Genomic DNA, 8781 nt, shown 5'->3' on the forward strand with positions numbered 1-8781 from the left:
ATTAAGTCCATCTAGATATTTTTCCTCCTTACTGAAATCGGTTGGCACAATTCCCGAGGCCAACCTCGCCAACCGATCAAACTGCGTAGTGTACTCTGTCACACTCATATTTTCCTTCTGGGTCAGGTGGGAAAACTCTTTCCTCTTGGCACTTCTAACGGCCTCATTATAGTACTTCGCGTTGAAGAGCTCCTGGAACCTTTCCCAGGTCATAGTGGTGACATCATGTATCTGGGACACCATGTCCCACCAGACTAATGCGTCCTCTTGAAACTGGAAGGTGGCACACACCACCCTGTCATTCCCGGTGACACCCATAAAGTTCAATATTTTTGCAATCACCGTTAGCCACTGCTCGGCTTTCATGACGTCCGGACCTCCCAGAAAAACCTGAGGTGCCTGCTTCCGGAACCTTTCATACAAGGGTTCCATTCTATTCCCCGCTACTATTGACTCGGCCTGGACAACAGGGGCAGGTGCCACTGGAACTTCTGGCACAGGCACTGCAGGAGCACCCTGCTGTCTCAATCTCTGATTCTCATTATCTTGCTCCTCTATTCTGGCTTGCATTTCAGCAAACCTAGTTTCCCAATTTTGGGCTTCCTGATTGGCTTGGGCAGCCTATGGCGGGTTAACATCACCCGACCACGAGCCCTGCCTTTGGGACCTCTACCACGGCCCCTAACATTCGGGGGAAACTGAGCTGCTTGACCTTGATTTGACCCGATTGAGTTGCCTTGACTCCTGGTGTTCCGCCTGGCGTCCATCTAGTCTGAACAGCCTGCGAAACCAAGAGTTGGCACATCAGGTCATGATCAACGAGAGCTTACTAATGCCGCTTAATTTGGAAATGAAAAACATGCGCCTATTCTACTATCAGGCTACTAACATGCTTCCTATCAGGCTTTTCTTATTTCATATTATTAAATAAACTACTAAAGCAATAAAAGCTTACTGAACCGTAGAACGAGCTAACTGCTGATGATGATTGTACATGTCGTGACGATCTTCAAAAGACCACCTGGCGGCTCTGATACCAAATTGTAACACCCTAACTAGCATAGGCGTATTACGTGATTTTTAAACGTACTGTGCAGCTCGTTGCTAATCAACGAGATTTATAGAAATCGTGATTAATTAAAATTTTTGCTTTTTAATTAAACTTATATAATATTTCATACAAAATACTTTGGGATCCCATTTACAAAATACTTTACAAAAAGTATACTGTCTATTACAAAATACTTGTTGCCCACCGACTAACTACAAAAGTACTGTTGTCCCGAGGATCGTACACTCCAGGCCTAACCGCCCCGACATGTACAATCTTCATCGGCTTGTCCTCACGGTTTCTCAGCCTTAGCCTTGCCCTTACCTACCCATAAACATAGCACTGTGAGTCGACAGACTCAGTAAGAAAAGCATAAATCATAATCATACATAAATCCCGAGTTATGATCAGACGTCCATACCCCTGACCACAACCCTAACTGTCGTGTCCCACACGATACTGAGTCCCGAACATTCGTACGATGGTACTTTTGACAAAGTAACAGCCTATACTCGGTACACTAGTCATACTCCAGCTGCTAGTCATACTCTAGCCTTACCGATGTGTTACAGTATCAGCCTATACTCGGTACACTGGTCATACTCCAGCTGCTAGTCATACTCTAGCCATACCGATGTGATACGGTTAAACAGTACAGTACCACCAACCCTAGAATCAGCCTATACTCGGTACACTGGTCATACTCCAGCTGCTAGTCATACTCTAGCCTAACCGATGTGATACAGTTGGATAGTACGAAGCCAACATACATATTTAATGTAATCTAACAGGCTTCCTAACATGCACGCTAAACATGTAATACATATGCATACTATTATACTAATCTTACCTCAATTCCGAATTCAGGTGTGCCGGTCAACCTGAATGGAACGAAATGCACGGCGATTTACAGGCTCCTAAACTATAACAACCACAACATTGATAAGTGATACGCTAAATCACTTCCCGGGGACTTAAACTAGAAACTAGAAGTTTTACTATCAATAAAAAGCATGGCAATACCATAAACAACATAAAAATGGGAAAAACTATGGTTCCCAAAAATCTCCCAACCGGCAGACCAGTTTTGCAACCGGAATTCGAGTTCTAAGAATCCTGGAACACCATCCGGAATTCCGGTTGCACAACCGGAATTCCGGTTCTGAGCAGGAAATAAACAAAATTTCATAACTTGCTCAAAACAATCCCAAAACACACCAAAACTTCTAGACCTGCTATTTAGACCCTAACGAATATTTCCAAAGCAAGAAAACCAAGTTTCATACACAAAATCAAAAACCACCATTAAAGCCCAAGCTTTGAGTTAAAAACTCAAACTTGGTTAAACTCCACAACATGCATTCAAACCTGGCTTAAGACTACTCAATGATGCATAATAAAACTGCAAAAATCAAAACCCACGCACAAACAATCTCTGCAGCAACCAATTCCTCAATTTTCCATAAAAATCATAATTTTGAGCAAAAATTCCAAACTTGCTTAGAATCCACTAATCATGCACTACAACCTGCTCAAATCACCATGTTTCATCATAATGAAACCCCAGAAAATAACCTTAAACAATAGCAACAACTACAGCAACGAAAATTACCATTTCACTTTAAAAATCATAGTTTTGAGTAAAAATTTTCAAGCTTGTATCAAAGCAACTAATATGCATCATAACCAGCTCTAATCTACTCAACTTGATATGATTAAACTTTAGAAAACAACACCTAATCACAGCAGCAACAACAACTCAAGAATTACACATGCAACCTATCCAATTTCCTTAAAAAATTCAAGAAAACATCAAGACAAGATTAAGAACCTTACCAACAACTTGGATTACACTTAGAATGGTTGAAAATGCTTGAGAAACTAAGAGAAATGTCCAGCTTCTTGCTGCTCAAAGAGGGTCGAAAATAGAGAGAGAGAGAGAGAGAGAGAGAGAGAGAGAGAGAGAGAGAGAGAGAGAGAGAGAGAGAGAGAGAGAGAGAGAGAGAGAGAGAGAGAGAGAGAGAGAGTTTGGGAGAAAATGATTTTTCTTTATCTTTGGTTTTTCTCAATTTTTCTAACTTTTAATAAAATGAAAGAAATGCAACATTTAATCTTATTATTTCAGCCACAACCATAAGACAAAACACATTACACAGTACTAATAAGTCCACTAAAGGACAAAATATAATTGGGGCAAAGTCATTTTGCCCCTCCACACAAAATAACATAAAGGGGTACTAAAGGGTATTTTTGAGAAATTCTAAATTCCCGACCAATCCCGACATTCTCAATGTCTAATAAACTATCCCAATAAACTAACATGCTAAGTTGTCATTCTATTGAGCCAAACACCGAGTTCCATGTTGTCGGGCATCGGAAATGCAAAAATATAAAATCTCACTATATGACATAAAAATGCATTCTGAATTCTAAAATAACAGCATAAATAATTATTTAAATATCTATAAATAATTTCATTATTAAATCATAATTGACTGCTAATTTCTAAATTAAACTAAGCGGTCTTTACACTTCTAGATTATAAGGGCATAAAATACGTATCTTGAGGCGTGGTCAGGAATTCAACTAGTAAATTATTCAAGGCAACCTAAATACCAGGAATGTGGTTTTTATATTTTGAAATACATGATTGATATCGTCGCACGTGCAAACTCTAACCGTTATATACACGATCAAAAAGCTATAAGTTTTAATTATTAATTATCGTATTTATTATATTAACAAATAATATATATATAAACTAATATAAATTTTTACTTCCTTTTACAGTTGAGAAAAAAAGACCTACAATCCAAAAATTGAATTGTTATATTGGCTCATCATAAAATTAATTTAAATAATTTTTAATTTAGCTCTCAAAAAATAAATATTTAATTAAAATTAAAAAATATTTATTATAAATTAATAAATATATAATTTAAATAAATTAAATTTCTAGATTTATAATAGGTTTTTAACTGAAAAATAAATAGATTATTAAGAATTTGGCGTCATATTTTAAGCCTTTAACGTCGATTATATGTGCATATAGCATCGGTTATTTGTATATAACCGACGCCATAGTGCATATATGGCATCAGTTATTTGATAATAACTGACGCCATAGGGTACACTTTAATGTCGGTTATTTTCAACCCTATAGCGTCGGCTAGATCAACGTCAGTAGAAAATTTTGTCAAAACTGACGCTGAAAGGCTTAAAAACTACCTCTAAAGCTCATATTTGTAGTAGTGCACGTGGACTATTATCAATTTATTATTCAAAACTTAGTGACAAGAATTAAAAAACAAAAAAGATTTTGATGATTAAATAAACTAGCATAAATAAAAACAAAAATAAATTAAAGTGAGACAACGATATGTGATAAATAGTTAAAGGTCATTCTCTACCCTCAACAATCATTCTTAACTCCTATTAATCTATGTAATTTAATTTTCCAATCAAACTATTAATCCTGCAAATAAAGTTGAAGTAGTTAATGTTGGGTTTTATACCCTAAATAAAACTCATTTCAATATAATCAGATTTACTTATTAATATAGATCAGAAATAACATTTAATGTTTCATGGTTCACATGATTTATTTCATGATTATATGTACATAATGTATCAATTCATCTGAAACCCTTTTCACATACTTGATCCTGTTTATTGTGTTGTCAACACATTGGAAAGTAAACATGACTATGTGAATAAAGTTTCCTAGATTTATCAGACACGGGGCTTTACTGATATGATAATCTACAACAGAGTTTACTTGCATTTGGAGAAATGCTATGTTCTTTCCAGAGCATTGGTTAAAGTAAAGCTCAGGTTGGATGCATGGAGTATGCATCGGAAGGGACCGATATTGAACTTTGACTTAGATTTATTAAACTTACCGTAATATCTATTCAAGTCAATATCGCCTAGTTGATCCTAGATCAAATGATCTCAATCCTGTTATGATTAGGCTCGATCTCTAGAGGCTATTCGTGTTCTTTGATTTGTTAGTTAAGCCTACTTTTAGGTCAGGGTGATACGTACATTTTGGGAACACGGTAGTGCAATTGAGTGGGAGCGCTAACATAAACATGGAATCTATATCTTCTATCTGGCGAATAGTAAGTAAAGGATGACCTCCTTCGAGCTTGACCAAACGAAAAATAAATGGTGAAGATCTCATTTCACATAAGCTGAAATATCATTTATACAGGGTTAAGTGTTTTAAGGATTAAATACATTGTAGGGTGTAACGGTAATCTAATCCCTTTACAGTGTAGATCATTCATATAGAGGATCATTGATCAAATTAGGATTATAACAATGGATAACTAATGATGTGTCTATATGGTGGAACATATAGAGCATTCTATATACTGAGAGTGCAATTCTAAGTTCTATGCGTGGATTCAACGAAGAATTAATAAGTCAGTGAATTTAGGTTATAAATTCCTGATCTGCTTATTGGAAGCTCGGTTATATAGACCCATGGTCCCCCCACTAGTTGACATAATATTGCTTGTAAGACTCATATAATTGGTTTTGATTAATCAATTCTAATTCTCAAATTAGACTATGTCTATTTGTGAATTTTTCACTAAGTAAGGGCGAACTTGTAAAGAAAGAGTTTTAGGGGCACATTTGTTAATTATGATACTTTGTTTGGTTCAATTAATAAATATGATAAATGACAATATTATTTAATAATTATTTATAGTTATTAAATAGTTAGAATTGGCATTTAAATGGTTGAATTAGAATATTCGCGTTTTTGAGAAAATCAGATGCAGAAAAGATAAAACTGCAAAATTACAAAAAGTGAGGCCCAAATCCATACTGTATAGGGCCGGCCACTTTTGTAGGGTTTTACCTCTGATATTTTCATTATTTTAATGCCAAATAATTTAAACCTAACCCTAGTGCAATGCTATAAATAGATAATGAAGGCTTCAGGAAATACACACTTAAATTTTCTACTTTTTCATTCAGAAAAAACTGAGCCTCTGTCTCTCCCTATCTTTGGCCGACCACTCCCTCTCTCTCTTCCTCCTTGAGCTTTCGAAATTCTTAGTGTTAGAGTAGTGCCCACACACAGCAAGTGATACCTCAATCATAGGAAGATCGTGAAGAAAGACTTTCAGCAAGAAGGAGTTTCAGCACTAAAGAATCAGAGAAAGAGATCCAGGTTCAGATATTGATAATGCTCTGCTACAGAAAGGAATCAAGGGCTAGATATCTGAACGGAAGGAGTCATATTATTCCGCTGCACCCAATGTAAGGTTTACTAAACTTTGTATGTGTTTATTTCAGCGTTTTAGAAAATTCATATTTAGGGTGTTAATAAACATACTTGTGAGTAGATCTAAGATCCTGGTAAAATAATTTCCAACAACTGGCCTCAGAGCCATGGTAATTGATTTGCTTGCAAGAAATTTGGACTTTAAAACGATTGTTTGATGTTTTGGATGGTATCATGTTGTATTGAGTGTTATTTGATGATTGATTGATGTTTGTGAATTTTCGTGAAAAATAATTGAATATCTGTTTCTGGAATTATTTTTATTGGATAGTATGGAAAAAATTAAGCAATTTACCTTCTTATAGAACTCAATTTCGATTTAATTTGAATTAGTTATGAATTTTTGAAGTTTCGAAAATATCGGGGGGTGTTACTGCACCACTCGCGCGCGCGGAAATCAGGCAGCCTCCCCCTGCGCCGAGGTTTCACGCCCAAACACCCCCCATGCGCGCCCATGGGCAGTATGCATTGCATATTGCCCGTACAGTTCGCAAATTTTTCGTTTTTTCATGCTATTTCATGGATTTAACTTCCGATTTTTTGTGTAGTTCTGTATTTATACATTTACTATTCCTAATTCAATTCTAATTATCATAATTAAATTAATTAATATTTTTTAAATTTAATTCATGATATTAGTGTAATTTGAATTTGAAAAATAATAAATATCTATCTTTTTGCTTAATTATCTGTAACGTCCCCGCTTCAAGCCTCCATTGGGCCCTTACACCCACGGAATGAATGGCTCTTATACACAAGTACATCACTTTGGCTGCTTCCTGGATCGATGACTGACCCTACAGACCAACACGAGTGTTTCCAGCATGCTTTGTCCTCACTCGCACACTTCCTGGGAAAACTTCCCAGGAGGTCACCCATCCTGAAATTGCTCCAGGCCAAGCACGCTTAACTGTGGAGTTCTTTCGAGATGAGCTACCGAAAAACAAGATGCACCTTGTTGATATAGGTAGTACCAATCAATCCATTTAAGCCCTCTTCAACTGTGTAGTCCCATACCTACACAGTCTCAGAATCATCCCACTTGACCTTCCCCAGGCGGTGTGGGATTGCACAGCTTACTCGGTATTTCCCCTTACGGATCACGGGACTACTGACTGTCACAATCACCCCCCCCTTACGGGGTCCGACGTCCTCGTCGACCACACTTCTGGCTAGGTCAAGGCTCTGATACCATTTGTAACGCCCTTACTTATGTAAAATAAGATGCCATAAATAAACTGGCGTTAAGATACTAATGTTGCCTTTATTAAAAAAATAACAATTTTCAAAACATGGGTACCCAGTTGAAAATAAAGTATTACCACTTAGGGAAAAGTAATAGAAAATTTAAACGACAACATCCTCGATAAGTTTAATAAATTAAAAAAAAACTTTCAGCGGAAGATGGCCAAGACCACACGCAGTTACATGATCACACGAGATACACCCCATGCTGCCCAGACTCAACTTGTCACCGAAAGCTTACAGGCTTACTTATCTGCACATAGGGGGTAAATAAGGGGTGAGCTGCAAAGCCCAGTAAGGAAAAACAAAATACTATGTACCAGCATTCACACATCATAGCACAAACATATACATCAAACATATAGCAAACTAATCATAAGTATAAATAGAGGCAGCCACACAAATACTGACACACTCACACTCCAGCTTCGATACAAATCTGGAGTGTCTTACGTTCTTAACCAGAACGCAGTACCAATAACCAGTGCACCCTTACGTACACTGCCTCACTTACCACATCACCATACATGTGTGGTTTCCAACCACTTCCAAGTACCTAGAACATGATTAAACAGCCATATACAATCCATCGACAAAACACTAATATTTCACCGAAACTATCACATTTCACAGTTTCAATACAATTTATTTAAGCAGTCATACTAGATACTCAAACCATATAAAAAGCAAGTATAAAGTATAATTATTTTTCCTTACCTCAACTCCGCTGTAATTAACTCCTACGATACCTTCTAGGCCCTATAACATTTAACGAAACCCTTAGTCCACCGATAAACTCAATATATTTATTACTCTTACTGTACAGCAACTTTAGCCTAGAATTTGACTTATAAAACGTTTGAATTAGAAGTCCTACTGTTTACAAAGTTTTTAGTTAATTGAAAGACCTTTCTAACGGTATAAAGATCATAAAAATCGGAACTATAACCTAGGAGTTATGCATGTTTTCTCAAAACAGTTTCTTTAAAATTCTGGATCACGCCGATTTCTGAATACAGCCTAAAAATAAATGTTTTGAAAATAGTTACACCCCGATCTAGACAATACTTTCTTCATAAAAAATGTAGCTATTTTTCTAAGCTTTAAAACGAGATAAAGATCTTTTAAAATAGATCAAAAGTGAGAGAGATATTGAATTTTTACTGAAGACACTTTTTCTGAA

The 8781-nt window shown here is 36.4% G+C and overlaps 1 long non-coding RNA gene across 1 annotated transcript; it reads right to left on the reverse strand.

Moving 5' to 3' along the window:
- Nucleotides 1–7597: 7597 nt before the first annotated feature.
- LOC133033941 (uncharacterized) lies at nucleotides 7598–8508 on the reverse strand. The gene is made up of 2 exons (XR_009685953.1): nucleotides 8316–8508; nucleotides 7598–7851 (listed from the first exon to the last, which is right to left on the reverse strand). It is a non-coding gene; the product is annotated as an uncharacterized LOC133033941 (long non-coding RNA).
- Between the last annotated feature and the right edge of the window lie 273 nt (nucleotides 8509–8781).

Source organism: Cannabis sativa, chromosome 2 (genome assembly GCF_029168945.1).
Source record: "Cannabis sativa cultivar Pink pepper isolate KNU-18-1 chromosome 2, ASM2916894v1, whole genome shotgun sequence".
Lineage (NCBI taxonomy): Eukaryota > Viridiplantae > Streptophyta > Magnoliopsida > Rosales > Cannabaceae > Cannabis > Cannabis sativa.